Raw genomic sequence first — 22,279 nt, 5'->3', positions numbered from 1 at the left:
TGTCTATATTTTCACCTATGACGTTCACGGGTCAATAATCTAGTTAGTTTATTATATCACTAGCTTTTGAACCCATATATTATACAGGATTTGTTAAATAATAAAAATAAATAAGGTACGCTTTTTGAAAAAATTAACAAAATTAAAGGTAAGAAGAAAATAAAATATATACTACATATAATAAGAAGTCTATAATCTCAAATTTACAAATTAGAATGAGATAAACCATTACAGCAATATACAATATTTGCCTAAATTGTTTTGATTCATGACCTATGGATATGACGGATAAATAAGATAAGTAATTAGAGAATTATAAAGGAAATTATAACATATTTGCCAAAATTATATTTGGCCCATGACCCAAGGATAGATAGGAAGAATGAGATGAAAGATTAGAAAGGAAATTATAACCCATTTGTCAAAATGGTTTTTGCCCATAACCCATGGATAACTAGAATGAATGAAAAAAAAAGATTAGACCAAAAATGAATGTGAGATTGACACATCTAGTTATTATTTTTTTTATTAGTAGAGTTAGATTAGATAACAAATATAAGTTGGAAATAAGTTTAGCTGAGGTATGCTTGATGGCCAATGTGATCCACAAAAAGATCTAATAACATCATCATTATTATGGTATGTGAATATTTAATTTTAAATTATGATAAAACCCAAAAGTAGACCAACATGTGTAGTAGTAGGTGGTATAAAAGGAAAAGAGAGAAACTTCTAGCTCGCTGAGTTTAGTCTTGAAGACATCTAGGGCCAACTATCTTAACTTACCGTTTCATGACTTGAAAATATACACCGTCTTACACGAAAGTATGCGGTGACCCTTGACCACTAGATGCCTATTTAACGCATCAAACGGATTTACACAGACGCGTGACTCTGATACTTTCAGCTTACAAATGTGCCTTGGATATCCAAGCTTCATATTCAAACCGATAAAATTTAAAATGAATTCGATCTTCTAATAATAAATTTCAACAAAGCAAGTCATCATTACAGTTTTATGAGTACGAAAACACTAGATTTTAAGTTACACAACTCACTTGGTTTTAAGTTGTTACTCTCCAATTTAGGTTTGAAAATATATTTTTAGAAGATGTGGACTTTTGTAATTAGCAGGAAACATTATTTGGGGTGGGGTTATAAAGTTAACGAGAAAAATTAAAAACCGCTAGAAGGAGGGCTTGAACCTCCGACCTTGTGGTTAACAGCCACACGCTCTAACCAACTGAACTATTCCAGCAGATTGTTTGTTTAGATATAGTCGTTTTATTTATGAAATAAATCAGGAAATAGCACTAGTATCGTATAGAAAGTTTTGGGCTTCAGTTTTCGTTGGATATTATGAACTGTATTCTGAACCTATTGAGCCATGGCATCGTCTAATATAGTGGCCAACAAGGGTACAAAATGTATGAGTGAAAGAAAGAGAAAATAAATGTCGTGTCTTATTTTCTAAAACAGAAATTCAGTTAATAACTTCTCATTTTTAATATTTAGGGATATTAAAAACAAGTACTGTTTTGACTATTATGTCTTACCTCACTAATCAATCACCCTTTTCTAATATATGTTCGGTTCAATGTGTCAGCATTGAATGGTTGAACCTTTTGATCGTCACTTTCATATTTTGTCACCATTTTGTTGATAAGAGTCATCTCCACATTGTAATACGAATAATACTTATTGCCTCAATTGGCATACAATTGATGAATTTTGGAACATTTGGACACGTGATGAGCATTTTGTAAGACATACTTGTTTGTAAATATACATATTTAGATCACATTTATTTGTGCACCGACAGGGTGGTTGGAGTTATAAACTAGAATCATTTATTTGCCATGATCGTACACAACACAAAGAGACTAGATGCGACCATTCTACTAACCTCACTTTCACTATGTTGTCCTTGTTTAACTTCACTTCACACACCCGCATCAATCCGTTCGTTATGTATAGGATGGAGCCGCAAAAGGTTCAACATAGGATGTTAATCGCTTGGTTTCAGCTTATTTGGTTCGAAGATTAACTTCAGTCGAAACCAAAAACCAAATCGACTTATGAAAGTTTAAACCGGAACTAAAAATCAAACTCGAATTTGGTAGTCACCTTTGTTATTGAATTGAATTAGTCGAGATGAGATTAAGCTAAAACTGTAATTGCAACTCAATTCAATTTTGGTTCAAAACCACCCAAAGCGAAATATGTAACTCATTTCGGTTTTAAGTGATCTGGTCCAGTTTTCAGTTAAGTCGATTTGAAACCGAATAGTAAAACCCCTCAAAACCATTGACCAAGATTTTGATCAATTTATGCTTTAAAACTTAATCTCCAAAGCATTCGGTGTTACGGTATAAACTGGAGAAAGAAATACGGAAAGGAATGTTCATAGATCAAACTAACTCTATAACTTCTCTTTCATCAACTAAATGTTCCTTTTGCAACCGGCACAAATTTTCTCTTTCATGACTTTGATTGTCTTATAAGTTATAAACCCCAAACTAATTAACCTAAGTTATACAACATATCATGTCGTCCCGAAGCGATATAACTTACAAAGTAACCATGGCGCGTGAATTCCGGGCTAAACCTACACTTCCTTGATTCCCATGGTTATGGCTACAACTAGAAGAATGAGCATGCTTGTTATGTGTTTTTGACTTATTATTACTCACATCAATAGCATGTGTGTTGTTGCCGTTCGGCCCCTTTTGAAGCGGGCTCAAACCCCTGGTACTTATAGGCATCAAATTAATCTCATCTGTTTGGCCCGCTTCAACCAACTCTATATCTTCATTGTAACCGTTTATAAACAAATCCCAACAGTTTTTCTTGCACCCATGATCATACAGGTTTCTAAACTGACCTTCGGGTCCTCTTAAGTAGCTATACCGCATTGTGTTTGCCATTTCATTTGTGGTTATGTTACGACCAACCTGCAGGCATCACTATCCCGTGATTAGGCTTGTAAACAAATCGGACGAACACAAACGGTGCATCTTCATGGTCGTTCATTTAACTTTAACAGAACAAGCAATTGAACACGAAAAATTTAACAAATAGTCTTTTCTTGTGTTCGCTAAGAAAATGACTGTTCATGGTCGTTTATGTTGGTTTGTTAGCAGTATAAACAAATGGTTCATGAACAGACACAACCGAACATGGATGAACATGAACATCAATATGTTAGGCCTAAAATAAAACCGGACAAAATTATAATGAGTTAGAACTAGACTAAACTGTAATGAAACTAAAAAATTCAAAAAAATATATGAACAAACTTAACAATTGTAAACTAACAAGCCTAAACAAATGAACTTAAGCAATCGTAAACTGACGAACATAAATAAACATAACCAAACGAACATAAATGAGCAAACAAATATATTCACACGAACCAAAACAAATTTAAACGAATGCATGAGGCATATGTTCCTGTTCGTCCGTTTAACTAACTGAACAAACATCGTTGTTCGTGTTCGTTCATGAACTAAATAAACGAACATAAGCGAACTTCTTGTCGAACCGCTCACAAACAGTTCTGAACATTCAGTTCGTTTACAGGCCTACCTGTGACGAATTTTTTTAGTGCTGATGTGGGCATTTAACCATTCTTGTAATATTTGTTTCAACATAATGAAGAGTGGAGTATGAAGACGTACCTGAGAAACTTGCATAGCTGTTAAGGTGAACACGCCCGTGAAGAGAAAACCCTCAGAAATTATAAATAATAAGGCTCCAGTGTGTCGGTTACCGACATGGTTCAACCACAGCCCCAAAAGAAGACGGAGCCGATGGATCAGTCATAACTCCTGCATTAAGATTTTCCATCAGACTAAAAAAGTCAATTGAGCAGGATTGACCGATTTAGGAAGGTTTAACGAGGGATTAATACTTGTGAGGGCAACTATTCCAGTTATCATCATGGCAATTACTTCAAGAACAAGGAAGCCCAGAAAGTCCCGTTTATTCCTCTGCAATTATGGTGTTCAAAGGTATTATTTATAACGAGGTCAATAAGTCATTCAAAAAGAGAAAATGTAAACATACCTTGCCAATGCAATTAGACACCCATGGGCAATGATGGTCAAATTGTTCAACACATCGGTCACATGTGGAACAATGCTTTGAGCGAATAGGTCGAACAATCTACTCAACAAAGTCAGACAAGTAAACAAAAAGTTGTAAACTTTGAATCTGTATGACATAGTTATAATTTGATTTACCTTACAGGTTACACAAAGTTGAGACCAATTACCGGCAAGCAAAGTAGAATCACTTATCTCAATCTTCAATAAAGGCTCCTAAGAGAATTAAATAATTCAATCATTGATTATAAGTTATAACAATAAACTTTTAATTTGATAACAATAAGAAAAACGACTTACATCGTCTTTCATACTATGTAAATCATGCCGGTTGGTTTTAACATAACCTGGATCTTTGCTATAAAAGCCAGCAGAGCCCTCGTGAGTCAAAAAAAATCAAATTTAATAAATTTTAATAAGAACGAGAAAATAATTAAAGCATACTGGCTACACCGATAAAACAGTACTAATCCCGAGCTTGCCAAAATCACACCAATCCATGCAAGCAATGCAGAGGAAGCTGTCATTTTTGGCAAATCTGAAGCTGTAAAGTGTAGCCACAGTCAAATATAAGTCACATCTCATCAAACTTGGGTTATATATTATAACATCCAAAAGTTGGAAAAATACCCATAATAACTGAATTAATATACGTCATTAGTAGCACAAATATTACACTCACGAGTGCTGGTGCAAGCCCTAGTTTTGAAAACCTCCCCAATGTACTCGATCCATCCCACCGTTTGTCTAAAACCCTCCTGAAATTCCCCTGACACGTCAGATATTATAATTAATCACTACCTATGAAAAATGTTTATTATAAAAGTAAATACCTACAAGATAAAAAGCAACTTCTTGGTGTTTTCTATCAGAAGCGAGCTGAGCTGGCGTAAGACCCGTGTTGTCAGTTGCCATTAAATCCTCTTTTGTTCCAGCTTGCGCAAGTACTTTGCATGCCTCTAAGTTACCTCTAATAGCAGCCCAATGTAGAGGTGTACAGCCTGGCACAAAAGATATATCAATAACACGAAAATGATTATCAAAAGAAATTTATCAAGAATATGTATTTAAATAATACCATCTTTGTCTTGGCGGCCTCTATATGCATCCAAGAACAGAAGAAGGCGTATGCAATCTGCAAATCCTTTATATGCAGCCCTACAAATTGACACATAGGCTTGTAAAAATGAACACGAATGGAGCATGATTGTTTCATTCATTTAACCTTAACCGAATAAACGATCTAACACGAAAAATAAAGGTTTATTGGATTTTTATAATCCCTATTAAATGGTATTGTTCAATAATAATCCAAAGTCAGTTTATCGCCACTGGTGGTCCCAACTTTAAAAAGTTGGCCCATAATGGTCCCCGTTAAAAAGGACTTAACATCGTTATAGTTTTTTTCCGAATTTCAAACTAATGTTTTAGGGCTTTTGATTAGGAGGATACAATTCGATGTAAAACTTAGTTCGAAATGGTGCTCCAAAACGACGAAACAATGCTTCAATTCGGGTGTTTGAACTTCCAACTAACAAAAATTAAGCCGTTTGGATCACCGTTTCGAGCTAAGTTTTACATCAATTGACTCGTATCCTCCTTCCGATCAAAAACCCTAAAACATTAGTTTGAAATTCGGGGAAAAAAAATATAACGCCGTTAAGTTAATTTTAACGGGAGACCATTGGGGGCAGCATTTTTAAATTTGGAACCGCCAGTGGCTATAAACTAGCTTAGGATTATTATCAGCCAATACATAGTTAATAGAGATTATTAAAATCCAATAAACCAAAAATGAAACAAACGAGGTTTTCTTGTTGATGTTCATATTCGTTTTTTAAGAAAATGAACACATGTTCGTTAACAGTATAAAGAATGGTTCATGAAAGTAAACAAACGAACATAACAGCTAAAACTAGTTAAAAGTAATGTGAAGAACAATGTGTTATTAAGGTTCTGTTTGTTTTGGCTTAAAAGATCTGCAAGGGGCTTACGTCTGCGGGCGCGCTGACATAAGCTTCTGAAAACTGTTTGTTTTTTTAGAAGAAAAAGATCTGAAAAATGCTTTTATGGTCTTAAAAAATAAGCTATTGTTCAACTTCTTCACACTTCTTCACATCCTATCAACACCCAATGTCCAACACCAACACCAACACCACCACCACCCACTGTGCGCCACCACCATCACCTTCCACCACCACCATCCACCACCACCACCACCGTCCATCATCACCACCACCCACCGTCGGCCACAACCATTGTCCACTACCACCACCCAGCGTCCACCACCACCACCCACCGTCACTGTCCACCACCGCCCGCCACCCCCCCCCCCACCCACCGTCGGCCACAACCATCATCCACAACCACCACCCATCGTCCGCCACCACCACCGTCCATCACCACCACCACCCACCGTCCGCCACCACCACCACCACCATCTTCCATCACCACCCATTGTTGGCCACCACCGTCCACTACTACCACCACCCACTTCCACAGTTCGTACACCACCACCAATTATTTTAGCAGCCAAATAAATTCTATCTACTGTGATATGTATGATAGGTAACTAATTTTCAGCTTATGTAGACGATATCCAGTTTATAAAACAAACAGTATTATATTTTCAGATTACAGACCTTCAGGCCACATCTTCAGTTACAGACATGAAATCACATTGCAGACAGTTTTTGTCTTCAAAAACAAACAGCACCTAAAACTATACTAAGTTGTAATGGGCAAAAAAAAATTAAATAAAACATTAATAAACGAACTTAAAACAAAAGTAACCAAACAAATATAAATGAACGAAAATAAACAAATTTAAATGAACGAAAGCTCACAAACGAACAACACGTGTTCATGTTCGTTCATTTAACTAAATGAACAAATATTTTTGTTCATGTTCATTCGTTTATTAAATAAACCAACATAAACAAACTTCCGCCGAAGAATTCACGAACTATTCACTGGTTTGGTTCGTTTACAGGCCTATCAGAGAAAAACCTTTGAATATGTGACTTCTATGAAAGTTTATTTTTTGTAAGTACCAATGCAAAGGGCTTCTTCCGTCATTATCAGGTACATCGGGGTCTGCATTCCATTTTGTCACAATGTGATAAAGTAAGGCTGTTTGACCATATTGTGCAGCAACATGAGTTGCCTGAAAAAGACCTCAAATTGAATAAATGATTATATAATTCAGGATAGTAATAATTAGCATGTAACAGTATCAGATCACCAACCTGATATCCACATGCATCAGCAGCGTAAACGTGAGCACCTTCTTGTAGTAAAAGGTCTGCAACTTGAAGGGCTCCTCGAACAGCACTCCAGTGTAATGCTGTTTGTCCAGTAAGATCTGTTGCGTTTATATCTCCACCGTGCTGCAAGGTTTATATTAACAAAATAGCAATGTGATTTTAGTCATAATACAACTCATGAGAGACTAAATGATATTAGATGGGATTGACAACAATGTTTTCAGCTAATTTGAGTAAAGCATCCTTCCCCTAGCAGACTAAATTATAGCATGGTTGTTGGCAATGCTAATTCATTGTCTCTTTTGACTTAAATATTCTAACTTTTGGAGTAAATTGTTCTGCAAATAAGATTTGTGTATCACATTGGTTGCAAAGCATGAGACGCCTTGGTTTTAAAAAGCAAGAGGTGCCTAGATTTTAGACAACACAGGATGCATCAGTTTTAAAAGTGTGCAATGCAGCGGGGCAACAAAATCCTAAGCCAAGCTGAAGCACAAACCGGGTTTCGTACACGAAGCGCAAGGTATATGTATATAGAAATCATAGTTATTAAAAGCGCAGCGCTTTGGCGCCAAGGAGATTATTTAGGGCGAGTCGCTAGTATACCACTTCCATGACTGAAGGCGCTAATTTAGGAGAAAAATCCGCAGCTTAGAATTTTTTTTGATTCTTTTTGAACTTGATTGATTATCCCTTAAAACAACTTTCCTAAAATTAATGGGATTAACAAAAATGACTCTAATCTCTCTCCTTTCCTTATAATGAAAGTCAATTAATTATGCATATGTAAATATGTACCACAGAATATGTAAATATGTACCACAGAATATACTTTATCAGCTGTTTTTGGTAGTTGAGGATTATGATTTTGCAATATTTTGGTATTTGAAAAAGTGATGATTTCCATTACAAACTGTTTTTTTTGAATTTTTTTATTAAGTGCACTTATTTTTTTTTTGAGGCCCGCACTTTTTTTGCGCCTAGCGCCTAGGCCCTAGGAGAGGCCCTTGCGCCTTATGTGCGCCTAACGCATTTAATAACTATGATAGAAATACATATTTCTTATAGGTTTCTATCATCACCTACCCAAAGCCGAGACAAAAAAGCTCTATATATGGTTTAAGATATTAATAACCTGGATGTATAACCTCAAGTAGCACAAAACCTCTACGATACACTCAATGTACAATTAACCAAGCTATATGTACAATAAATTAAAATCAAGAAACAAAAAAAGAATGCCTTTCTGAAACAGAAGATAAACAAGAAAAGAAAAAAATAAACAAATTAGAAAAAGTTTAGGGTCAAATTTGATAAAAAGTTAAAAGCTATAACATTAGAATTGAAAATGTAATTTAGTTAAAACAGAAAATAAAAGAAATAAACCGCCATCACTCTCACTACACTGCTTGTAAAGCCCCGTTACGCGATTTTCATTTCTTCATCTCCATTTTCTTTCTCCGTCTCCATCTCCATAGATGTGTCAATTTCATAATTTCATCTTATTTTAATCCTAAAAGCAGTAATCGCCGGTTAAAAGGAAGCACACGCCTGGCACCTGAGAAAAAGCAACTGGAGCGAAAGAAAGCGTTTTCTGTATATAGAAGCGACGAGTCTGCGCCTAAAGTCGCCTCACGCTTAAGCACGATTTTTAAAACCAAGCAAAGCGTGCCAAGGTTATGAGTTCCATAGAGCCGAGGAGAGAGGAGCAGGCACACACCTCATCAACCCCGACCATTGCTCAGTCAACTTCTTGAACAAGGACTGATACTCTCACACGGTCCCATGTTGCACAATTACTAGAAACTGCTCATAGAACAAGAAAGACCAAAAAAAAGTTGTTTTCTGGTGAATACTATTGTGAAAAATAGACCACAATGAACGTATCAATGGATTGTTTTACTTTTTTGATGATCGGCTCAAATATGATGTTGTGAACTGTGATACCACTTTGGTAAGAGCGGGGTTGGAAATTTCATATTTATTAACAACCATAGTTGTCAATAGCGACGATAGTGGCAAGCTACCTATGCTACATAGCGATAGCAATGAAATAGCAAGTGCTATTTCAAGTTTAGTGATACAGTAGAAGAAAATATAAGAATTATTTTACATGTATGTTTTATCAAAAAAGGGTAAATATGGAAGAAAATACGCTTCTTTTTTCAATCCCGTAACAAAAAACCCTAATGTGCTTCCTTTTCAATAGCTATCTGTATTTATTCAAAAAAAGAATACTAAATCCACGATTTTCCCGCTATGGAGGCACCAAAATCAGACTGCGACATACTGCCGCTTCGCTACGCTATTCGCTATACCGGGTGCTATGATCACCATTAACAACTACGTTAACAACTTGATAGGAAAACAAGAATAGTGTCTGCAATTCATGAAGTAGGTGTTGTCCCAAAGCTCAAGAATGAAGAACCCATGCATTAAAAGAAACTGTTAACCCTAATGTCCTATTTATACTAGACATAAAACAATGCTTGTAGAAGATCAAAGTAAAGATGTCTCCCTAGTTACCTTGCCTTGTAGAAATTGTTCCTTAATTAATCGCTTGATATGCAAAAGACAACTCAGCCCCTACGCTTATGTAAACTGGCCACACCATTACTCTATCTTGTTAGCAAAGTTCAATATGGTTTGCAATGTTAACCAAAAGTTGAGATTTTACATCCTAGCCAAAGATTGCAAAGTTATGCAACGTTTTTAATCAAAACATATACAATACGAATCAAGCAAGCTTCAAGAAAATAACCAAATCAGGTATAATAATAATAACAACAAAGATTATCACTTTATTAATTGTCCACCTATCTTAGAATACGTACTCGCGCATCAAATTAACTGCAAACCCCACCAACTCCAAAAAAGGACAACCCGATCATGAAGATCTGATCAAGTAACTAAACACATATGCTATGATTTTAAAACTCACTTATTTTGTTCATCTAAAATACGATAGTGTGATCAAAATCAACTTCAGCAAACCATACTTACCCTAACCGGTTACAACGTAATTTTCCGGGGGCAAAACCTATTTAAATATATAAACCTTACAAAATATGATCTTATAATTGTTTTTATGCATATTTGAAGAGGTGATAAAACAGTTAGTTTGCTGTCACCAATCATCGTTTAATACTATATGTTTTGCTATAACAGTGTGTGTTGTATAGGAAAAAGGAAACCTGTATGATGTATTGAGCAGCAGCTGGACGATTATTAAGAGCCGCCCATTGCAAAGCAGAATAACCGAGGGTGTCCGGGTGAGAAAGCAGCGAGCAACCTTGGGACTGGACTAGCCTCTGAAGCTTCTCCAGATCACCGTAGGCAGCTGCAGTGTAAACATCATCTACTGCCACCGACTGCATCAATTGATTGAATTGGGATTGTCAAATCAACAGCATGTTCTTGCGATTGCGAATTAGGGTTTGGGTGAAGAACGCCTGTTTGTTTGGGAAATTCAAGTGTTCACTTGAGACTACAGAAATGAAGCTTACTTTCTGCTTTCTTTGTTAAGGGGCTGTTTGGTGGTCTAAAAGCTTATCAATAAGGTTAGTAAATTTGATTTTTTTTCTTGGTTTAATATTAGAAAAGTGGTTTTTAGTAGCCTGAACGAACCGAACGTTCGGTGAACTATTTGTGAACCATTCGGCGGAAAGTTCGTTTATGTTCGTGTATTTAATAAACGAACAAACATGAATAAAAAATTTGTGTTCGTTTAATTAAACGAACGAACATGAACACATGTTTCGTTCGTTCATTTATGTTCATGAACGTTCGTTTATGTCTGTTTATTTATGTTCATTTATGTATTAATAGAAAATAATAAAATATTATCTAAATAAGTCATCTGCTTAAAGGTTTTATATTTGTTAATTTGTTTTCATTTATGTTCATTTACATTTGTTCATACATGTTCGTTTATCTTTGTTCATTTATGTTCGTTTAGATTATAAACAAACAAAAATTTCCATTTTTAAATAAACGAACATGAACATAAATATTTGTTCGATTAAGTGTCCGTGTTCTTTTAAATTAAATGAACGAACACGAACATGCCCTTGTTCGTGTTCATTCTATTCTTTACAGGCTTTCATTATTCACGCTGATGAATACATCAGTCTCAATCTCTAAACTTTGTCGATTTTATTTGTGTTCGTGAACACATTAATTTCCTTAATGAACGAACACGAACAGAAAATCTCATTCGGTAAGTGTTCGTGAACCATTCGTGAACACATTGTTTTCTTAACGAACGAACATGAACAAAGCATTGTTCGTGTTCGTTCGGTTCGTTTACAGCCCTAGTTTTTAGGTACCTGACAATGAACCAAATGGTATTTAGGTGTCCAGCCAACTGAGATGGCTGGATTGGATTCCTCTCTCCTAGTGACAATCCATGTAAGCAACAACATGTAAGTAAATGGTGACTGGGTCAGCCATCTGAGATGACTAGATCCAACTTTATTCCCTTTGCTACATGCAATCACAAGATGAGACCAGCCATTTGAGATAGCTGGTTTGAAATTACAGATCCAATCATGGATTACTTCTTTTGGCTAAAAACGTGAACTGTTGTTCCGAGATCAACCCACAAATTACTACTTTTAATCTATTTGCAAGCACCTTAAAGATCAATCCACCCATTACTACTTTACTAAACTTCACATTGTTATAAAAGTCTCTAGATATTAATTTAACAATGTCCTCTTTCAAGCATCCCCAACACATTTTCAAAAATAATAATAACCTATCATATAAAATTAATTAATTTAACCAATTCACTAAAAGCCAATAATAGTACTTAAGCAAACCCTACATCTAAATGCATGCAAAATAATTCATATAGACTAAATTACCCAAATCTAAACCGAATCCACACCACATCCGTTGTGGTTCTTAAACAAGGGAAAGTGTTTCCCCGCGAGAGGAATTCGGCCATTGTACTGCGTGTGGCGGTTTTAACCAAACTAAAGCTCAATTTTCCTTGACCAGCGTTCCATTCATAGTCGACACTAAGTAAGAGATAGAACAAATCATTTCGGGCCAACTTCTCCTTAATCATCAAAATTTTCTCTAGCGGGAGATGGACAGCATAATGGGGAAACACCACCCGGGTTGTGTTCGGGGTTGAACAATAGTTCATGCAAATCATGTTGTAAGTTCAAACCAGCTATCTTAAATGGCTGGTCTCATCTTGTGATGCCATGTGGCAAAGGGAATAAAGTTGGATCTAGCCATCTCAGATGGCTGATCCAGTCACCATTTACGTGGATTGCCACTAAGAGAGAGGAATCCAATACAGCCATCTCAAATGGCTAGACACCTAAATACCATTTGCTTCATTGTCAGGTACCTAAAAACTATTTTTCTAATATTAAACCTATTATTTTAAGAAAAAAATCTAGTAAATTTCAAGTTGGAACGGTTGAGAGACTATCAAAAGCTTATCAACCATTCAGATTTAAGACTATTTTTTAACTATTAATAGGTTATGAATTATTCCTAAGACTTAAATGGTTCATTTTTTATGTAGTCTTTTGTAAGAGTGGATCCATGAACACCATCACAACCCGAGTGTCATGTCTAAAATTCGACAACTACTTATGGGAACCCGTGCACGGTGAACCTATGAATACCCACACCAAATGTAGCTCTCTCTCTCTATCTCTAAATACAAACACATTTTTCTCTCTCCTCTTCTTTCAACGAACAATACTTGTGGCTACATAAAAACTATTATGATATGATCTTGTCGTGTGGGCTATATTACTAATTACATGGTAGGGTGTACCCGTTAGTGCCCGACCTCCATAATAATTCAACAAGATTTTATTTGTTTTATTCTTTTAAATAAATGTTTCAAGCAAAACACAAAGAAGTAGGTGTTTGTAGCGAATGTTTATTTTTGTTTCGTAATCATGTGTTTACTGTTTTTTTATTTTTAGCTTACTTTTCCGATGGCTTTCTTCTTAAAGCATTTGGTTGTCAGAAAGTAAGTGCTTGCATGTGGATTTCAGTTACGATGTTGAGCTCAAATTTCCGTGTGTGTTACAATCAATGTGTTCTCTTACCTTTGTGCTATAAAATTAGTTACGTCATTTTATCGGATCATACAAACTCATGCGTTCATATTGAGTCACATAAACCATTTGAATAAAGTGCTTTTGCGTTAGTATATAATGATCAAGTTTTCATCGGCATTTAATTAACGAGGATTGTCAATTTTCCTCTTTTGATGTTAGCATAATAATGGGCATTTACATATTTCTCCTCCCTAAGATCAATAATTACATATTTTTCCAACTATAAAAATTCAATTACATATATTATCTTCCTAAACTGAATATATTACATATAATAGGTTAGGTACCCATGTCCTATACGGGTTGAACAACTTAAAAGAATGATAAACAAAGTTGAATATTGCATTAAATAAGTAAAAAAGTTAAATTGCAACTATAATTCACAAACTAAAAAATAAATCATAAATATCTAAATATTTTTTTCGATACAACATTAGATAATACACTAAAAATATGGTAACAACTAAAGTAGAATAGTATTATGAGAAGATAAACGGTACAATCGGAATAAAACGAACCTATCATCAATGGAAGATATCTTTCGATTAGTCGAAGAATGTGCAATAAAAAAATCGATATGGTTTTGATTAACAATATATGGTAGGAGAAAAGAAGGCGGTTCGGGTTCAGTTAAAAATCCACTTGTTTTTAACAATGAACCTGAGCAAGTTTTAAGGACAAAAACGATATAATTCGTATTAGAGAAGTTAAATCATGAAAAATGCCGAATTTATAAAAAGTTTAATAAACAAATCTAACTTTTTTTAAAATAAAATACGTTTTGTAAAAACATTTATAGAAATCAAAATGAATTAAAAAATATGAATATTTAATGTATAATTTATAGGAGAGAGAGGCGGAAAGAAAGAATAAGAATGCACCATAGAGTGACACGTGGCAAGAAAAATCTTTTATTTATTTTATAGTATAGATATAACCATTTTATTATATTTAACTTGATAGTGGACTATTTTACCCTTTGTTTTAAAAAAACGAAAAATTGTAATATTTTCTGTCACACCCCAACCTAAGACGGAAATGCCGGGGTGCGAACCGTTGGTTCACAGCTCACAAGGTACTATCATACAGTTTAAATATGACAATATGTAATTATTTAATTGTTTCTTCACCTTAGCTTCAAACTATATGATAACCTGTAAATGCGTACAAAATAATATAGATTTGTCAATACGATGTTGAATGAGAAAAGCCACCAGCTTTGATATCTTACTACTCTAATAAAAGAGTACCATATTTTGCCATTTGTCATGCTCTCATGACTCCCCCCTTTTCTAACCCATATCTACTAGAAAAATTAATTTAATTTAATTATGCATTTAATATATTAGCAATTATATTGTATTAACTTTTAAGATTGTAACTTGTAAGTATCTAATTTGACTTAATAACTGTTTCAAAAGTCAATGCAATACCGACGACTAAAAATGTTGACTATTTAAAACAAAGTTTATCTATTTCAATTAAAATCCAGATTTGTTCTGCTTGGAATTTTTTCTATGGGGATTTAACTTTTTGAAATTTTTTCTATTCAATTATTTTTCACTAACGCTTGGATTTCAACTTTAATTTTCAAAAGGAATGATCTTTTATTTTCGTCAATAGCTTATTATTATCATGTCCTTGGTTTGCTAATTGTCTAAAAGAATGGTGAACAAACACTTTTTCAATTGATATTTTAAACTTTTCATGGCCCATCGACACTTTTTAATGAAGAATTATTTCCAATTTCAAATCAATTGATATTTTGATTTGTTTAGTCTTACTTAAATTTGTTTGTTTAATTCATTCAATAGCATCAACAATCTGACTCCATTACAGTTGGTGCGTCCGTTGACACATTTAGTGTAAATGTATGTCACTTTTCATTTTAAGTTATTTTCCTTTATTATACAACAACAATAAATTATTAAACAGCATTTGCTATTTACCGCTTCCTTTTTAAAATGTAGCTGACACATTTGTTACTAGAGGTGCACAGGACGGTTTTCGGTTTAAACCCGAACTTCATTGAACGTCCGGTCTTTATGCTTTAAAGGCCTTTATATTTTATAAAGAAGTTTTGACAGATTGTATATATCATCATCTTTTTTTATAACCTTGAGAAACTTTCAGCCAAAGCATTACCAAGAATCTTTTACTTACCATATGCTACCGATAGATTTGGGTCTTCACATACGTCAAGCAACACTTATGTAATTGATATTATCCGATCAGTGTTGGTATCTATGTATTGATACTGCCATTACGGCTGGAACTAATTATCATATATTGATGTCCAATTGATATTTCCTATTTTCCTTTACAATAAATTGATTTCCAAATTTCAACCGCGAATTACATGGAATGGTTAATGAGCTATAAATGTGTAACATTCGTTACTTTTCAAACCCGAAAACCCGACCCATTTTGAAATTTTTGGTTTTGTTTATATATATATACATATATATCGTTGCACGTATTCTATGTGACAATCGCCATTTTGTTATCTCTATTTGTATTCATATTCGTATCCGTATTCGTTAAACCGAACCGTTTCATCGTTACATTGTATTCGTGTTAATGTTCATCGTTAATATAATATTCACGATGATTTACGTTTATCGTTCGTTCATTTACTTTTTCATTTTATTTAAGTAGCGCAACTCCGAAGTTTAAAGTTTTTATTTAAACGATTTGTGAACTATATGGGTATAATATAAAAACATATATATTATAACTTATCAAAGTTCAAGGTCTAATATGTAACTATATTTAAATTCTGTTTTAAAGTAAATTGAAAGTTTAGGGGCCAGAAGTGTAACTTCATTTAAATTATAATATAAAAATAATAATATCTTAACCCACCAGCATCTTGTTCCCGTAATTCCGATCCCGAGATTCCGCCGACCGGAATTATTTCCGCCGAGCTTTAAAGTTTGTTAAAATGCGCAATTAACTCAATTAATGACCTGCAAAATGCGTAGGCTATAACGGCAACGACTAATCTTCATCAATATCGCGTTTTAACAGTCAAATCAAGGAGTTTATAAACCCGTAACCACCGCCGGATTTTCGGCAAAAGCCATTAACACTAATTAACGTATATACGCTTTAAACTTCAGTATAAATACAATGCTAACACAGAACTAAACTTGCTCATAACCTTCAATCTCTTGTTATATACTCTTTAATCCCGCAATTAATCTTCCAAACTCGGAACTCCGACCGCCTTCGTTCATTCTCTTCCAGACACTACTCGAGGTAATAAATATATGGTTTTGATTCTCTATTCTTCAATAAACGAAACCCCTAAACTTAATATACCAAAAATGGAACTGATTAAAAGAATTGTAATCTAGGGTTTGAGGTGAAGAAGATGAACTAGAATTGATGTTTTTAATAAATCTGTTTGATCTTCAAATCAAATTGATAGTGTGGTCCAATGGTTAAGATATCCTAGTGTAATCAGGAGGACCCAGGATAAAATCCGGGTCATGATAATTGTATTTTTAAACCTTTTCCTTTTAATATATTAATCATATAATTTAATAAAAATCATTATAAATCAAATAAAATAATTTTAAATTAAATAATATTAATTATAAAAGTAATTTTACCAATTCCCATCCAAAAACCCAATCTTTCGTATCCGTTAATTTTGTTGAAAGCTGTAACATCTATGGATCTTTCTTACAAAAACGCTAGTCTTTTGTGCTCGTATTAATTTCATCGTCTACATTTATTAGTGTTGAATTATGTGTCATTTATTGAATAACATTTTCTTTATATGCGTAATTATATGATCCTATGTTCATTTCATCATAACCGTGCTTAATCATTAATATAACACGTTGAACCGGAATGCCTAGATTAATATTTTATAACATGTAACAAAATATTTTGTTATTATTAATTTTATCCTAAGTAATTAAATTAATCGTGTGATAAAAAAAAATGGAGCATTATAGAACCTTCTATCTTACCCTTATTCCTCAAGTTTTAACTTATGTTTCTTTTAACTTGAAAAAAAAAAGAAATAAAAAACAAAAGTGCCGTGCATTTATGCATATATCATATATGATTTGTAATTGTTATATTATTATCATTATTTATCTTAATATTATTATCATCATTATTATTACTATTAGTATTAGTTTATCTCTTGATCTTTAAACAAGTTTTATCTTTATCTAAATCAAATTCAAACCTTAATTTTTGGCCTATAAATAGAGCCCCTCATTCTCATATTTTTTTCACACCAAATCTCATTCTCTCTAAGCATAATCAAGGCATCCCGTAACCGGTTCAACAAACTCGTGCTCGTGTTCGTGTTCATCCGTCAAGCAAGGTGAGTTCATAGCCCCTTTTCATGCTTTTAAACGTTTTATACTTCGGGGTGGAAACATGCAACTTATTTACTTTATGTTTTATACATGCTATTTGATTCAAGATTTATTTCATTATATTCGTTATGTGTAATCATTACAAGTGTATACTTAATCGCATGTACAACCATTAACTTGTTAAGCCCGTGGTAGTATGATGATAGATCTATTGGCCCGACCCGCCCACTCAGGCCTCGGGTAGAGGCCTGTGTGTTCAGAATCCGACGATCGTTAAACATTAAACATAATAGTCTAATCGTGGATTAGACGACTCGCTAAACGTGTCAGAGGTTTGGTTGTAATCACTAAAGTATACAAAGTAACTTAACACATATGGAATGTTTTCAACATAAAACTTATTTTTTTTCAAAACCTATGTTCTCACCAACTGTTTTTAGTTGACACTCTCGCATGTTTTTCAGGTGATGGAAATTAAGTTATGAAGATTCTTGAAGTTTCATATAGGGCATGAGTCAGACTTATAAGTTGAATGAATAAAGTGCTATGTCATATTTCCTATTTGGATTATATTTGAATAATTCGTTGGTTTCTTTTAATAGGAGTTTTTACATTTAATACCATGTGCATGATTTCAATCTACGCACGCCCCGGCGTTTCTGCCTTCGGCCAGGGGGTGTGACAGATTGGTATCAGAGCCTTGGTCGTAGAGAGTTAGTAACCGACCTACGTCTAGGAATGTCCTTTAGGTTGAAATTATGTGCTATTAAATGTCATAACTTCATATTTTTAGCATGTCTCTCGATTTCGTCAACTCTTTCATAAACTCCTACATCCCCTTGCCACCGTGGGACGAAGACTTCATTGCTCTATTTTATAGCAAAACATTTGCTTTATTATTCATTACTCTTTTACTTATCCACCTTATATAATGATTTCTTAGAATACCTCCTCGTCGCGATGCCTCCAATGACACCAATGACAACAACGACAATGACACCCCACTAGCAACTGTGCTCGCTCAAATGGCTACTCTTCTTCCCGCTATTTTCAATCAACTCAACGGCAACAACAACAATAACGGCAACAATAACGGCAACAACAACAATAATGGCAACAACTACGATCAATCCTACCGAACCTTTGTTGCTTCAAAACCTACCGAGTTCACTGGCTCGGAAGGTGCCACCGGGTTGCTGCAATGGTTCGAGAGCACGGAAGCCGCTTTAAGCATGTGCAATTGTCCGGAGAATCTAAAGGTGAAGTATGCTGCTAGCACCCTCAAGCAAGGGGCCTTGACTTGGTGGACCACTCAAATCAGGACTCGAGGTCGTGAGCCGGCCTTGGCTCTACCTTGGGCCGAATTCAAGGACCTGCTGACTAAGAAATATTGTCACAAGAGCGAACTCCGAAAGATGGAAAATGAGCTTTGGGGTCATACCATGAAAGGAGACGATCACCTTGGCAATACCAACCGTTTCCAAGAACTATCCCAGCTAGTACCCCACCTAGTCACTCCTGAGGAAAAAGCCATTGATCGCTATATAAATGGCTTACCTCCTTCAATGAGGAGCATGATCTTGACCGTTAATCCTGGAACCCTCCAAGATGCTATACACCTAGCCAGTACCTTAACCGATGAAATAGTCAAAACCGGAATTTTGGGGAAGGATTCGGGGAAACAAAAAGAGAGAGAATTCAAGAAGACTAGTTACCAACCTAATAAGAAACCAAAAACCACCAACTATGATGCAGTCACCCCTGCTGTGCCCGTCCAAGCTGTGGCTCCTACTAACCAAGCCCCGGCTAGGGCAGGGTACTCTGGACCTCACCCCCTATGCTCCACCTGCAACTATCATCACCCACCAAGTTCCCAATGTCGAAAGTGTACCAATTGTGGTCGATTTGGTCATCTTGCCCCTCGATGCCGAACTGCCCCTGCTGCTTGTAATCAAGCCATGGTCACCAACCCTGCTCCACCAAATAATAACAATGCTCGTGCTTGCTTTCAATGCGGTGGTTTGGACCATTTCAAGAACAACTGTCCCCAATTGGCTCCAAACAATAACCAAGCCACTCGTGGTAGAGCTTTCACTATTGGTGCTTCAGATGCACGTCAAGATCCCAATGTCATAACCGGTACGTTTCTCTTAAATAACCACTTTGCATCCATACTATTTGATACGGGCACGGAAAGAAGTTTTATATCACTTGATTTTGAACCTCTTGTTAAATGGAAACCGGTAAAACTAGACTCCCCTTACATCGTCGAGTTAGCCAATGGTAACACTGCCCAAGCCAATACTATTATGCGTGATTGCACCTTGACCTTTGATGACCACTCTCTTAATATTGATCTAATTCCCTTTAAGCTTGGTAGTTTTGACCTAGTTGTGGGAATGGATTGGTTATCCCTTAATCAAGCTGAAGTTGCCTGTGCCGAGAAGCTCATTCGTATCCCGTTACAATCCGGCGAAACACTAATCATTCAAGGAGAAAAACCCGATCGTAACTTAAAAATCATCTCTTGCATGAAGGCCCGTAAACTTTTGAGGAAACAATGCTATGCCTTTTTAGCCCATGTAATTGACAAGAAATCCAAAGTGAAAAAGATTCAAGACATTCCTGTTATCAAAGACTATCCTAAAGTTTTTCCCGATGACTTGCCAGGACTTCCTCCGTCTCGACAAGTTGAATTTCGAATCGACCTTATACCCGGTGCAACTCCCATAGCCAAAGCTCCATACCGTTTAGCCCCATCCGAAATGCAAGAACTCTCTAGCCAACTTCAAGGACTTCTCGACAAAGGATTCATTCGGCCTAGTTTCTCACCTTGGGGAGCTCTTGTCCTTTTCGTCAAAAAGAAGGACGGATCTTTCCGCATGTGCATCGACTACCGAGAGTTAAATAAACTCACCATCAAGAATCGGTACCCATTACCGAGGATTGATGATCTCTTTGATCAGCTTCAAGGAGCCACTTGTTTTTCGAAAATTGATCTGCGCTCGGGTTATCACCAACTGCGAATTCTCGATGAAGACATACCCAAAACCGCCTTTCGAACCCGCTATGGACACTACGAGTTCATGGTTATGCCCTTTGGCTTGACTAATGCACCCGCGGTGTTCATGGACCTTATGAACCGAGTTTGTAAACCGTATCTCGACAAATTCATCATCGTTTTTATTGATGACATCTTAATATATTCTAGAACCAAGACCTATCATGAGCAACACCTTCGCCTTACCTTGGAACTGTTGAAGAAAGAAAAACTTTATGCTAAATTTTCGAAATGTGAATTATGGCTTCACGAAGTTCAATTTTTGGGTCATGTTATCAACAATAAAGGTATACACGTAGACCCCGCAAAAATAAAAGCCATCAAAAATTGGGAAGCTCTGAAAACCCCATCAGAAATTCGTTCATTCCTTGGTCTAGCTGGTTATTATCGTCGTTTCATCTCTAATTTCTCAAAAATAGCCTTACCGCTCACCACCTTAACTCAAAAAGGCAAGCCGTTCATTTGGGAACAAGAGCAAGAAGACGCATTCCAAACCTTAAAGCAAAAGCTTTGTAACGCACCCATCTTAACCCTTCCCGATGGAAATGATGATTTCATTGTCTATTGTGATGCTTCAAATCAAGGTCTCGGTTGTGTACTCATGTAGCGAGGCAAAGTCATAGCTTATGCCTCTCGACAACTCAAGATCCATGGAAAGAACTACACCACTCACAATCTTGAGTTAGGTGCGGTGATTTTTGCTCTAAAAATTTGGAGACACTATCTCTATGGAACTAAATGTATCATCTATACTGATCATAAAAGCTTGCAACACATCCTCAACCAAAAAGAACTCAACATGAGGCAACGGCGTTGGGTCGAGCTACTCAATGATTACGATTGTGAAATTCGCTACCACCCCGGGAAAGCGAATGTCGTAGCCGACGCACTAAGCCGAAAGGAAAGAGTTAAACCTTCTCGTATTCGGGCCATGGAAATGATTGTTCACACTAGCCTTAAGGCCCGAATTCTTCAAGCTCAAGCTCAAGTGGTAGCCCAAAACAATCTCAAGACTGAATTGGATTGTGGAGCCGAAAAGCAATTGGAAACTAAGTCCGATGGAGTACTTTACTTCATGGGACGCATATGGGTTCCAAATTCTGAAGACCTTCGAAATCTTATCCTTGATGAAGCCCACAAAACTCGATACTCGATCCATCCGGGAGCTGATAAAATGTACCACGATCTTAGGGAATTCTATTGGTGGCCTGGTATGAAGAAGGACATAGTCTTGTATGTTGGGAAGTGTCTCAGTTGCTCAAAAGTTAAAGCCGAACATCGAAAGCCCTCGGGTTTGCTTCAACAACCAGAGATTCCTCTATGGAAGTGGGACCAAATTTCCATGGACTTCATCACTAAACTACCAAGAACCACTCGTAAGCATGATTCTATTTGGGTTATAATCGAT

At 35.7% G+C, this 22,279-nt stretch overlaps 1 non-coding gene and 1 pseudogene across 2 annotated transcripts; both read right to left on the bottom strand.

Annotated features, from left to right (window-relative positions):
• Positions 1–1,184: 1,184 nt before the first annotated feature.
• On the bottom strand, positions 1,185–1,258 carry TRNAN-GUU (transfer RNA asparagine (anticodon GUU)). The gene has a single exon. It is a non-coding gene; the product is annotated as a tRNA-Asn (tRNA).
• A 1,253-nt stretch (positions 1,259–2,511) lies between these two features.
• Positions 2,512–12,323, bottom strand: LOC143628203 (protein S-acyltransferase 24-like; annotated as a pseudogene). Its single transcript, XR_013152712.1, has 16 exons — positions 12,241–12,323; positions 11,949–12,131; positions 11,701–11,857; positions 10,567–10,743; positions 7,355–7,495; positions 7,160–7,272; positions 5,185–5,264; positions 4,944–5,107; positions 4,737–4,875; positions 4,551–4,650; positions 4,407–4,464; positions 4,245–4,322; positions 4,069–4,167; positions 3,914–3,992; positions 3,681–3,830; positions 2,512–2,954 (listed from the first exon to the last, which is right to left on the bottom strand). The product of XR_013152712.1 is annotated as a protein S-acyltransferase 24-like (transcript).
• Positions 12,324–22,279: the final 9,956 nt, after the last annotated feature.

The sequence above is a fragment of the Bidens hawaiensis genome, unplaced genomic scaffold (genome assembly GCF_021521415.1).
Source record: "Bidens hawaiensis isolate Kalapana, Puna unplaced genomic scaffold, B.hawaiensis_p1.1 tig00004839_1, whole genome shotgun sequence".
Classification (NCBI taxonomy): domain Eukaryota; kingdom Viridiplantae; phylum Streptophyta; class Magnoliopsida; order Asterales; family Asteraceae; genus Bidens; species Bidens hawaiensis.
The sequence above is the reverse complement of the archived record's forward strand: the minus strand, read 5'-3'. Positions and strand labels throughout refer to the sequence as shown.